The 12,085-nt window shown below is 40.0% G+C and overlaps 1 protein-coding gene across 2 annotated transcripts in view; it reads right to left on the bottom strand.

The window, feature by feature from the left end:
- The window catches only part of ankrd11 (ankyrin repeat domain 11), a 109,842-nt gene that overhangs the window by 24,905 nt on the left and 72,852 nt on the right, over positions 1-12,085 (bottom strand). The gene's annotated exons all lie outside the window — the stretch shown is intronic.

Genomic DNA, 12,085 nt, shown 5'->3' with positions numbered 1-12,085 from the left:
CAATACAGCCATTAGCGGTACATCAAGCACTCTATTTTCTACCATCACACCCCTACTCTGGAGGGGGAGGAAGAACCGAGACGGAGGACAGAAGGCTGGGTTGCAGCTATAGCAGGCAAAATGGCTTATTCATCCTACAGGCTGAACCTAAAGAGCAGACGAGGTCTGTCCAAATACCTCAAAACATTCTGGGTGATCTCAGCCAAGAAAAACAACAGTCCTTCAAAACAACAGACTCATACATTCAACCATCAACCAAAACAGTAACTTTCTGGAGTTAGGGAATGACACAACAAAACCATGTGAGATATTGCATAACCCCAATTGTGGGATACCGAGAGTGCTGGGAACAGCTGAGGAATTTTTTCAGGAATGTGACTAGCATGTCTAAACAAAAACTTAAACAGCTACATAACAGTACCACCATAGTCAGCTTGTTATTGTTGCTCTGTCTACCACAGTCAGTTGACTGTAGTGTGAGGAGTTTTTAAGTAGTTATTGAACACACTGAAATTAACTGAAGATTTTATATGACCATAAAAAGTTAAACCAGGCAATAAGAAGGGCTACTGACTACACCAAATGGCTATTTTTTATGCTCTTCACCAGGTCAGGGTTTGACAGAGCACTTTGCCAAAAGAGCCATTGTTTACATTTGACATAAGGAGAGAGGATGATATTTTCTTTGGATAATATCCTACAAGCATGTACAGTACAACCCCAGCAAACAGATGAGAAATGCAGTTTTTTTCACCAGGTTTGCTGAAATCTAAACAGAATGAAAGTTCGTCACAGTTGCTTTAAGAATACAATTATGGACACATAAAATATTTGTTTACAAATCAAAGTGCTTTGGGTGAACAATGTTTTACAACTTATATGCCAGAGCAACACAACATTGCATCCCTGTCCATTGCCTTCCTTTGTGAAGAGAGGCCTTCTGCTTCAAAGGCCATGAATTAATCATACATGCTCTCTTATTCTCTCCTCTTTAATTCACTTTTTCTTATGAGTACATCCAAGTATGATCATCACTGTGACTGACTGACTGTCTGACTGGACAGATGAAACCTTAGCTGCATTTTTTTTTCTCAGCTCAGAGACACTGGCACTCCTATCTTCCTGGCACTCCTATCTTCTCTGGCGCCACTTCCATCCACCCTTCCCCCCCCCACCCTCCTTCCCTCTGCAGTCATCCTATTCAAAGACAGCTATTTATATCCCTCCAGTCAAGTCAGTCAAGTCAAGACAGCCAGCCAACCAGAGCAGCATACAGCTACAGAGGATGTACTGCTCCACTTTTACTGCTCTATGGAAAGAGACACAGCAAACTATGGGCCTTTTCTTCTCTCCTATGGCTCATTGTTACCTATTGCTAGGTGCCAGCTTCTACCTCCCCTAAACTCCAACCACACCAAACAAAGTGGCAGGAAGGTGGACTACTCTGAGAAATAAACAAATCTTGCAGCAACACAAAGACACATATGCACACACCTCAAACTAGGTCATCTGGGCAATAATCTCTGCAATATTTTCAGACTACTATGACAGGGGGTTATAGCAACATAGCATTTCACTGACATATGAGATACAGGAAAATTATGTTTGCAAACAAACAGTCACACGAAGACACACATAAGCCGTTTTCACATATGCACTCCGGATAATATCTAGATATTTACAGGAGGACTTCTCCGGAGATTCTCCCGACCTAGCCGTTCACATATGCTCCTCACAGCGGGGGACTTTCCCTGTCAGAAGGGAGGGGGGTGGGGGGGATTTCCCGACGTAAGACGTGACGTAAATAAACAACGTGGAAGAAGCGGCCTTAGCAACAGAGTCCTCTACACAACGTTATAATGAGAATATTTGCCTTTATATCAATGCTATGTGTAGTCCATTGGAATGACAACATCCACAAAAGATTGGAGAACAACATACTGACGAACAGAAAACATAATGCAGCCGTTTAATTACGTGCACGGAGATCGTAGTGGTCGCGTGCAGACACTTTAAACAGTCACTGTATATAAACGTCACTCGGGTCCCATTGGCTCCGGGAAAAGTCTGCGCAAAAAATGTGGCTGTTTGCCTTCACACATAGCCTAAAGAACTTCCTGGTAGCCAAATCTCCAGAGTTTTTCAGGAGATTTCCGTATGTGTGAAAAGGGTTATAGTCAGAGAGTTGAAGCTCTGTTAAAACCACAGGCCTTATTTCCTTAGTAATTACAAGCCAACCTTAAATACATAACATCTGCTAACAGTGTGAGCCTGTTTTAATCAGTGTAGTGTTGCTGCCACTAAACAATTGAATTGTACTGTATATGTTTTTTTGTTTTTGTCGGCTTTTTACATGTGTTTATAATTCTATATTTGTTTTCTAACTGGATATTCCTGCAATTGCCCGACACCTGAGTACGTAGGCTGGCTGTGCATGGGAAACCATGTTGGTTGTTCATTTTTAAATCCATTTGTAGGTACATTATGAAGTCAGAATTTTAAGCATATTTTGATGAAAATAACACCCAGTATCAGGACTGTTTTTCTAAAATAAAAAAAATTATATCAAATCCTCTGTAATGAAGCCACTGAGTCTGATCATGAGTTTGACTGTCAAGGTCATAAAGCCAAAGCTTTGTACATCCAGATGTTAACCCCTATAAATCAGTGTGCAGTGAAGTTTACATTAAACAGCAAAAGCCTTAAAAAAAGACTTTCATTCTTGGGTTGCACTAAAGCAGGAGCAGAGTGGACACTATGCTTTGAATTACTAATAGCAAGTCAGGCTACAATAACATCTTTTGTAATATTAAACAACAACAAAACTATTGCTATTAGCTTTTTGCTAATACTGAAAACAATAGTTGTCAGATTTCAACAGTGTCTCAAGATACAAATGTCATTATTTTATCATGTTGGTGCATTAATTCATATTCATCTTCTAAACCAAGTTGCAAACTTCACATTGCTAGCTTGGCAACAGCTGCAAAAGCTATTTCCAGGCATGTACTTGCTAGGCTTTGTTTACATGTGCATATGCAGTACATACAAATGTATGTGAAAGGTGATAGAGCGTTATGTAACACAAAGCAGTGGTGGATGATCTAAACTAGCATCCTGTTTCTTAGCAGATATCACGTGAAAAGAAGACAACAGAAACCTTCTGAGACTGTACAGAGAAGTTTTACTCTAAAATATGTCAATAACTGTTTCAAGTTATTATTTTTTTTAATTACAAAACATAAACACATTTCTAACCCCAACATGTATCTGGTAACCTAGGGAAATACTATTTTCAGAGGGACAAACATTGGTTTATTATTCATTCTGGGCAGTCCGGTTCAGTATAGTAGCATCATATTGACTAACCTATGACAAAGGAGCAGCAATATAGGGTTTTAATGTTTATCACTTGAGGTCAGCCAAGTTAGACTTGGACATGGAGATGATGACTGCAGAAAAAAATGGTGACTCAGAGAAGCAATCTCTTCCAAATGAAGGACAGGACCTGCCAGTACCGGCATCCATCTCTACTCAATCACCCTTACATAGACACACATACGAACACACTCACACACCTTTCTTGCTATGCCCCTTATTCATTTCTCTCTTCATCCTCAAGCATCCTCTCTATCCTGTGAGCCACTCCCTCTGCGGTCAGATAGAGGCCAGCTCTTCAGCATATTGCAGCAGACTGTTCGCACACTCACAGATGCACTGACACACACCACAAGCACACTTACATCAGGATGGTATAGTATCAGCTTAATGAAATGGAACACAGAACATTATGTATGCCTTTAGTAAATGTTAGGGCATTCAGAAACCTACAGGCTGAAATCTGATTCACATGATGACAAATCACTGTCATACAAACGAAGCACTAGCTCTAACACTGTTAACTGATGAAATACTTTTTTTGTTAAGTCCATGTAAAAGGCCATAAATATGTTTAAAACTAGCAATACATAATAGTGCATGAAGCTGTGGTTCCAATCCCTTTAAAGCATTAGGAGAACTAGTGTCATGTCTGATAGATAGTTCAACATCAAGGTTGCATTAAAAAAAGTTACTGCATATTATGAAATCTTTGCTTGAGTGTTTAATAACATCTACATGCATGTGCATGCGCAATTTAAAAAGTACTAGGTTTAAAGAATAAAATGCTCTATACAGGTATGCTTTAGAAAAAAATGTAAACAATATTAAACCTTACCAATATATTTCTACAGTCCCTTTTTTGCATTGCAAGCCGTTCTGAAACAAAAATCATTCCTGACTGCATTCTACATGTGGAAAAGACGAATGTGAGAACATACAAACACGTACACACACACACACACACACACACACACACATCTGAGGAAAGTAAACGTGCAGGTGCAAAGATGAAAAGCAGTTGTTGTGCTCCAACACCATACCACTCCTAACTCATGACTCTCATTGTACACACAGTAACACACCTTTTTTTTTTTTTCCACAACAGCAGCTAAACAACACTGCAGCTGCATACAGGGATGGGCATGTTGCTCTCTGTCTGTGCTCATGTTAGTAGAGTTTGTGTGTATACTGTAGCTTGTGCACTGTGCACGAAACCCACTGCTTATTGCACAATCAGACCCTTGATCAGCAGCACACACGCTGGCAAACCGTCAAGTGCTATCTCCCTCTATCATACAGATATGCCAGAGCTTACACACAGCAAAATAAATGGTGAAATAAAATGCACACAGGTTGGAGTATCCTCATACCAGAGGTGTTTTTACATCACATAAGGCAAGTTAAGTTTAATACATTACAGGGGCAAGATTTAACTCCCTGAGAAAGATATCACATGCTGCTGCAGCAACACAGGCATAATGAATCAGGAGTCTGCTACTGAACTCAGCTGTCTACATTTGTCAGTTTAAAAAAAAAAATGGATACAAAGGGACATTTTACCTTTCTTAAAGCAAAAAATAATAAATCAGTACCTTGTGTTGACACATAAAATTAAAACCTGTGACAAAAAAAAAGGTTAATCTGGGTTAACAGCTAAACTCTAAGTGGTACGCAGACTAAGGTCAGAAGACAGAAAAAAAGTTTCTAACTGGATTACTCATCTTTACAAAAACCTCCATTTAGGTTATCTATAAGATTTAAGTCATGGTAACTGGACAAAGCTCACAAAAGACAACTGTCATATTTAATTGCATCTTACTTTTTCCTTCGGATATCTTCATCCTAATCACACATTGTCTGCAATGTTTTAAAATGACCCGTCTCACTTTAACCATTTCTAACCATCACACAACCCAGAGTAATTTTATTCATCAACACATCCACAGCAATAAAATGTTCAAAACCACATCATTCAGCTCTAGTTTGTCATGTGCTTACCCTGCAGTATTGTAGCAGTCTATTGACATGCCATGCAGGAGAATGTACTATAGGACAACAGCAGCAACAGCAGCAGCTAGCTAGCCAGCCTGTTTGGTGTGCAAATAAGCCAGCCAGGGCTCGGCTGCTGTATCCTGGCAACCAGAGCCCAGTTTGGCTGCTCAGTCCCTGACCTGGGCCCATTCACTTCATTATAAACCTGTGTAGAGAAAGAAGAGACCACAAACATGTGCTAACACATACACAGGGTCTAAGGGGAAGGATGCATTATGTTGGAACAGAACTGCTTACAAAAGATGAGAAAAAGCAACCGTGTGCAGGCTGTTGTATCAAGAGCAGTAATTATCTGTGCAGATCAAAGGTGGATACCAAGTTATTTTAGGAAAATATATGGATTTAGTTTTCTATAAACCTGATACACTTTGTTCCCAGAACAAGTTTGTACTTCGAGTTCACAAGTTTCGCATTTCTTTTCCTGCTTAATAAAGCCTTCATACTTAAATGTCAATATGAGCAGCAGGTGATACACAAGGGCAACTGGAAATGACAAATATATATTTGAAATATGAGTGAGTGGGAGTGGTCCTATTATCCATGAGGCTCTAGGAGTAGAGAGAGAGAGCCAGAGAGCAAGAAAGGAGTGAGATGTGGGGAGGAATCCAATCACTCTGTCTGATTTTCTATTCTGAGCACGTTCACTCTCCCTTACACCTCTCTGTTCCATCCAATAACAGCTCAGTGCTTGCAGCCTGCCTGCCTGCCAGTCTGGTAAATCATGCCGTCTTTGCCAGTGACCTCGCTAAGATAGTGGCGGGCCTCTATATATACGCAGCTAGGCTTCAGGAAAGGCAAGAAACAATCTAGTACTTTTTTTTGGCTTTCTCCTCTCCAATCCCTTTTCTTCATCAGTGCTCTGACTCATTCTCACTTCTTCCTCCTCTCCTCTCTGAGTACTTCTCTCTCATCTGCCTTTCTCTCAATGCTCAACATCTCTCTCTCCTCTCACAGGCAAAAGCCTGACATTGCCACAGCAACGTGTGAGCACACACACACACAGACAGAAAGCCTGTTGCCTAGCAACTCAGGGATGAGACAGATGCAGGCCTATCAGAAAAGCTAGTGAAGGAGCCGTGAACAGAGAGAGGGAACCTATTGATAGAAGAGTGCCTCTGCATATCAACCCCAAGCAATGAGAATTCAATCACTTTATGACCTTTGCATCACCGTCTGACCAGACAGAGCTGTTTCACTCACTCACATGCTCAGATGTGCTGACAATTTCCAACATACTTAAGGGGGTACACTTACTCTACACCACTCAGTTTGGATAAATGTTTGAATTGTGCAAAACATTCAGGACAACTGCACTGTAGACTGTTGTGCAGTAGAACTGTTCATGCAAACATGTCATTTGAAATAAACAGGAATAATCAATTTAAGCTTTGCAGAAATACCAGAACTAGGAAAAACACAACAACAAAAATAGCACTTCAAACATTAGCTGAAGCTGCATTATCTGCTCCAATTCTCCAGATAGCTTGGCCTTACTTTCACATATCCCTCCCCCTCTGAGTGAGTGGTTGTTACGTTGTTATTTCTATCACTCTGGCTTGTTTAGCTGAGCCATGTTCCCATGCAGGGAATGGTATCAGACTGATTAGGTCTGGTCGTAAACAAGAATATTGAGGGTGTCCTAGTTATCAGACTTTATTATTTTTTTCCCATTTTCACCAGAGTTCCTTGCTGTCTTATCCTGTCAGGATTCCAGTTGGAAATTGTTTGGCACTAGCCTGTGTGTGTGTGTGTGTGTGTGTGTGTGTGTGTGTGTGTGTGTGTGTGTGTGTGTGTGTGTGTGTGTGTGTGTGTGTGGCAGCAAGTATGAGGCTGTTAGATGGCTAGCCACTTACACCCACACACAGCAGCTCACTGAATTTAGATCACAAGAAAGAAACAGTTCAGCACAGATACAAATTTTGAAGAGCCAGCAGAGTGCTAAATATTTCATCATGCTGACCTCAACAATTTACAGTTGTTCATATCACCAAGCCCTTGTCTGTAAAACATTTTTCAAAACAGTGGTAATCTGTCAGTTTTTTTCCTCGTTACAAAGTCATCCACTAGTCCACTGGCTGCTAATAAAAGATAAATAAGTTACTAAACTAAAACCTTACAACAACAACAACAACAAGTTTGCTAACAAGCTGGTAGAACATTTAGAGTCCAGGCTACAAATCTTAACAGCCTTAGAAAAACGTAACAGCTGAACCAAGATTTGAATGTAATCTAATCATACATTCAGGAGTAAAACAAAGTGACACATCCCAACTATTCTGATTATTATTCAGTTTGGAGTTTCCTCTGTCCTGACAACTTAACAGTTTTAAACAGTTTTAAGCCTTATTGCTTGAAAGACTGCTTATCTCAGACTCAGGCACAACCATAACCCTCTGAGGTTGACGCTGTCAGATACAACCGAACAGGGTTGTGTTTTATAGTGTGTAGACTGTCCTCTGAATAGAATAAATACTTTTACACACAGGGCCATATCACACTCCCTGAGTGGTCAGGAAGAATGAAATCCCTACAGACACTCATTTCTTATACACCAAACATGCTCAATACTGAACTAGTTTGTATACATTAGTGGTGTTGAAATTAATCATTTAATTGATGCATCGCTGTGCCGACTGGACGATTAATGCATCAATGCAGAGACATAATCGATGCTCACAAGGGTTGGAAAAAAATGATCTGCCAAGCGCTAAGTGCGGTTGTTTTGCGCAGCGTAGAGTGAGTTTGTTTTTCCTATCGGCCACGGTGGTGAGTAAACAAAACGTAGGCTAACAGAGGGATTTGTGACAGAAAACAAAAAACTGGTCCTGTGCTTGCTGACTTTATGAGCAGAGTCAGTTGGTCCTGCACACTCAGACAACAGTGCTCCGCTGCACGCTCAAACGGCTTGACTCGGTGTCTCTTTAACTGACCGCACCACAGGTTAGCATCTTCATTAAAGCTAAAGAAGTGTTTAAAGTGATGCCTCGCTGTCTTAAGTCCGCTGTGGCGGTGATTCGTGATTAAATGAGCGACTGTAAACACAGTTGACTCGCGACAGCGTCATCGAGAATCACCGCTAAGTGCACCTCCGCTAAAGCTGCATTCGTTCGATGATAAACATATTCTATTTCCGACAAGTTCTTCACAAATAAAACTTATACTTATTACCTATACTGAACCTATATAATTTATTTAAGCTTACAATTCATGATATTGATAATGACATTGATGTCTAAATCAAAGCAAATTTTCAAAAGGAGACTGACTGTCTCTGTTCATGTGCAGTAATTTAGAAAATTGAGGATGAATCGTGATATCGAATTGTTAACTGGATAATCATAATCGAATCAAATTGAGAGACCAGTGGAGATGAACAGCTGCAGTGTTTCTGTTGGATAAATATTTACCAGCCATGTGACTGATAGCCTTGTAAAATTTACTCGCCAAACGGAAAATCTACCCGCATCTGGAGCTTTGCAGGAGTTAATTTCAAACCATGATGGTGGATAAAACAAATGTTCATGGCATGATTAACTTAAAGTATCATTTCATGGTAGTCTGGGATATGGGGTCACCCCTGGAACTCTAGTAGGTCTTCATCATTCCTACACTAGAAATGTACTCAAATAAAGGGCGAATAAATCACCAACAAAGTAAAGTGGACAATATTTAATGTTTCCCGATTAAAAACCATGACAGTTTTGAATACTGCAGAAATATCTAAAGTCTTTGCTCAGCAACATAAACAATGGGTAGCATCTAAGTTATGTCTTGACTGAAGCTACAAAATTCTCTTTTTGCCAAACACTGAGTTCCAGGTAATTTATGAGCTACAAACATTAAGATGAATTAGTGTTGGAGGAAAGACTCAATAACTACTCGACTTAATGGGCAGAATAGTGTAGACACAACAGCCAACAATGCAGAAAAAAAGCACATGTAGATGACTCAAACTGCTGTACAACATATCACATACAGATACAAAAACACAGCCAGAGGTACAATATCAACATTGGGGTTACACCAAAGATAGACAATAGTGATGTATGTTTCAATTAAAATGACATTTCAGGAGTCACTGGAAAGTATTTGAATACAATTCAAACCAGTGACTCCTTTTCTCACAGATGAACTCCGATAACCAATCTTTACGTTAAAGACCATAGAGAATCATACCGTAGAGCCCCCCCCCCCCCCCCCCCCCCGGATAGGTAAAAACATACCACAAACAGGTCAATGGCCCAGTTTAAAGTTATGAACTGGTTCATTGAGGCATTGTGTCCTGTCACTGTGCTTAGGGTCTTTAATCTCGCAAGATTTTACTGCTCAAAAGTATAACTATTGCTTATATGACTCTACAGTTAGCTCACAAGGAAAAAACCACAACATTTTAAGTCATTCTTAATTGCATTGATTGACAGTTCTCCACATCAGAAAAAAAGTAATCTTGAATTAATATTTAGGAAGAGAAAAGTGTTTGCAAAGTCTTTACACTTTGCAGAAAAGCTATTAAATTCAACCACGGATTGAAGAATCTCCCCTGTTGAGATGGCAAAGAAAAACCTGTACTAAGACGCTAACATTAGCAAGCAATAGCCCAAGCAGACCAGAATATCAAACACTTTCTTCAGCCACAAGTCACAGTGCCTATAGCCTGTTGTTTGGCTTAGGTTTATGACCCAGTGGTGTAGTTGGAAGTGATGGCTTTCAAAACATGTTTAATCCATTTTAGTCTAGTTACAAGAAAACAAATACAGCATTTTCCTGAGAGCATACCAGACATAGTTAAACAATTTTAAAATAAAGTTAATCAAGAGTTTATGCAGAGCGAGTGTCAATCACAACCAATGCCTGAATGTCATTATGCAATTCTTATGTCACATTCATAGACACATTATGGAAGGAGAAAAAACTCTTGTTATTTTACCACAACAGCATTGCTCTCCTATCAGAGCAGACACATAGACCTCTATCCTAACAATGGCTTTGCTTCTATTATAGTTAAAAAAAGAAATAAAAATTGTTTGCCTCTTGGGGGAATTAAATACTTTGTTTTACGAAATCAAATCGTCTTGTAAAGGACAGATTCACAACCCTTCTTCCACATCTGCATATCATAAGCATATGTACAGTGTGTAATTTGTTAAAATGTGTGTGTGTGTGTGTGTGTGTGCTCGTTTGTGATCTACCTCATTATTCTCCAGTAAAGGACTGACAGAGAAAATAAATGATTGAAAATGTGTGTGCCTTCTTGAGAGAACATGAATGAGTGAGTGTGTATGTGTACAACTAAGTGTGTATGCTAGTAGAATGTGAGGCACGGTGACTGGATCCACATTAATTAAGGATTACGTGAGGAGGTAAAAATAAATGCAGAGAGCAGAGGGAGAAAGCCTGGATGGATAATGAACAGACCAAGAGCGGCAAGGGAGGAGAGGCACAGAGGGTGGATGTGACCTTTCCATAGATGAGTATTATAATGTCTCATAAAAAGCACTGACAAACACACTGCTGTAAAAAAAAACTGCCACTCCAGTTTAGAAGCAGACTGTATGCCATGGTGTAACTCTAAAGTTTTAGTGTAAATAGGACCAGAGTCATTCAAAGTTACTTTTAATATACCCTCAAACATGCAACTCTGCTTTTTGGGCAGGTTTTAGACTTTACTGCTGTAGTTCTGCACATAGCTACATTATACAGGTGTGCAGTAAACCGGTATCACTACCGTCACCGGTACTACGTTCTGCCAGGACATGGATGTTTGTCATGCCGTCGTCATCAGTTTAAATACACACGTTTGGTTGTAGTCCACATACAAGGTAACACTGATTGCTCAACCTACCAGATACAGTGGGGGATAAATTACTAACTAGTGTAAGAGCGTGATCTCATCTGTGACATACAATGGCTCAGATCGAGTCCCCGAGTCTTCTGCATGTTTTGCTCTGACATTTGGAGGGCAGTTGTCTCACTTGCTCACTGACCAAAGCGCACCACCTCCATCCCTTGTCAGAGCATGTGTCAGAGTTTACTATGAAAGTGAATTGTGGCACAGCAATCAGGTAAACAGGTCATATCACCCACTGCTAGGCTACATATCAGTCTTAACACAGATTCATTTCCTGCACCAGGAACTCTTTCATCCAGTACATTTCAGTTCAAGATGACCCATTAAGAGGAAAATGACCAAGCACTCATAGGAAAACATCTGAGGACAGTCTGCACACACAAACCTAAGCAAAGGGTTTTTTGACAGCTGCCTCCAATACATTTTGTACCAATCCCTCTTTAAAATCTGATGCATGTTTTCATTTAGAGCACTGTTTTCTAAGAACAGCAATTTGTGAATTTGCCATTACTAATTGTAATTCTGGCACTTTGCAGATATGGTGGTGCTGTATCTTTATCACCAGTCCAGTACACCAGCCAAGGATGTAGACTTGAGAAGGTATGGTAGAGACATGTCTCTACAAATATCCAGCTACCACAGACTTGTCCCTGCAAATTATTTTGTCCAAAAATACAAATAGACTAAGTTGTTTCATAGCACACATTCGACCTACAGAGGGATCGTTCTTATAACACAACTTTCACCTTGCAAACAGAGACGGCAGATGAGATCATACACTTCACTAGAGTAGAGAGTTGCACT

The sequence above is a fragment of the Labrus bergylta genome, chromosome 3 (assembly GCF_963930695.1).
Source record: "Labrus bergylta chromosome 3, fLabBer1.1, whole genome shotgun sequence".
NCBI classification, from domain to species: Eukaryota; Metazoa; Chordata; class Actinopteri; order Labriformes; family Labridae; genus Labrus; species Labrus bergylta.
The sequence above is the reverse complement of the archived record's forward strand: the minus strand, read 5'-3'. Positions and strand labels throughout refer to the sequence as shown.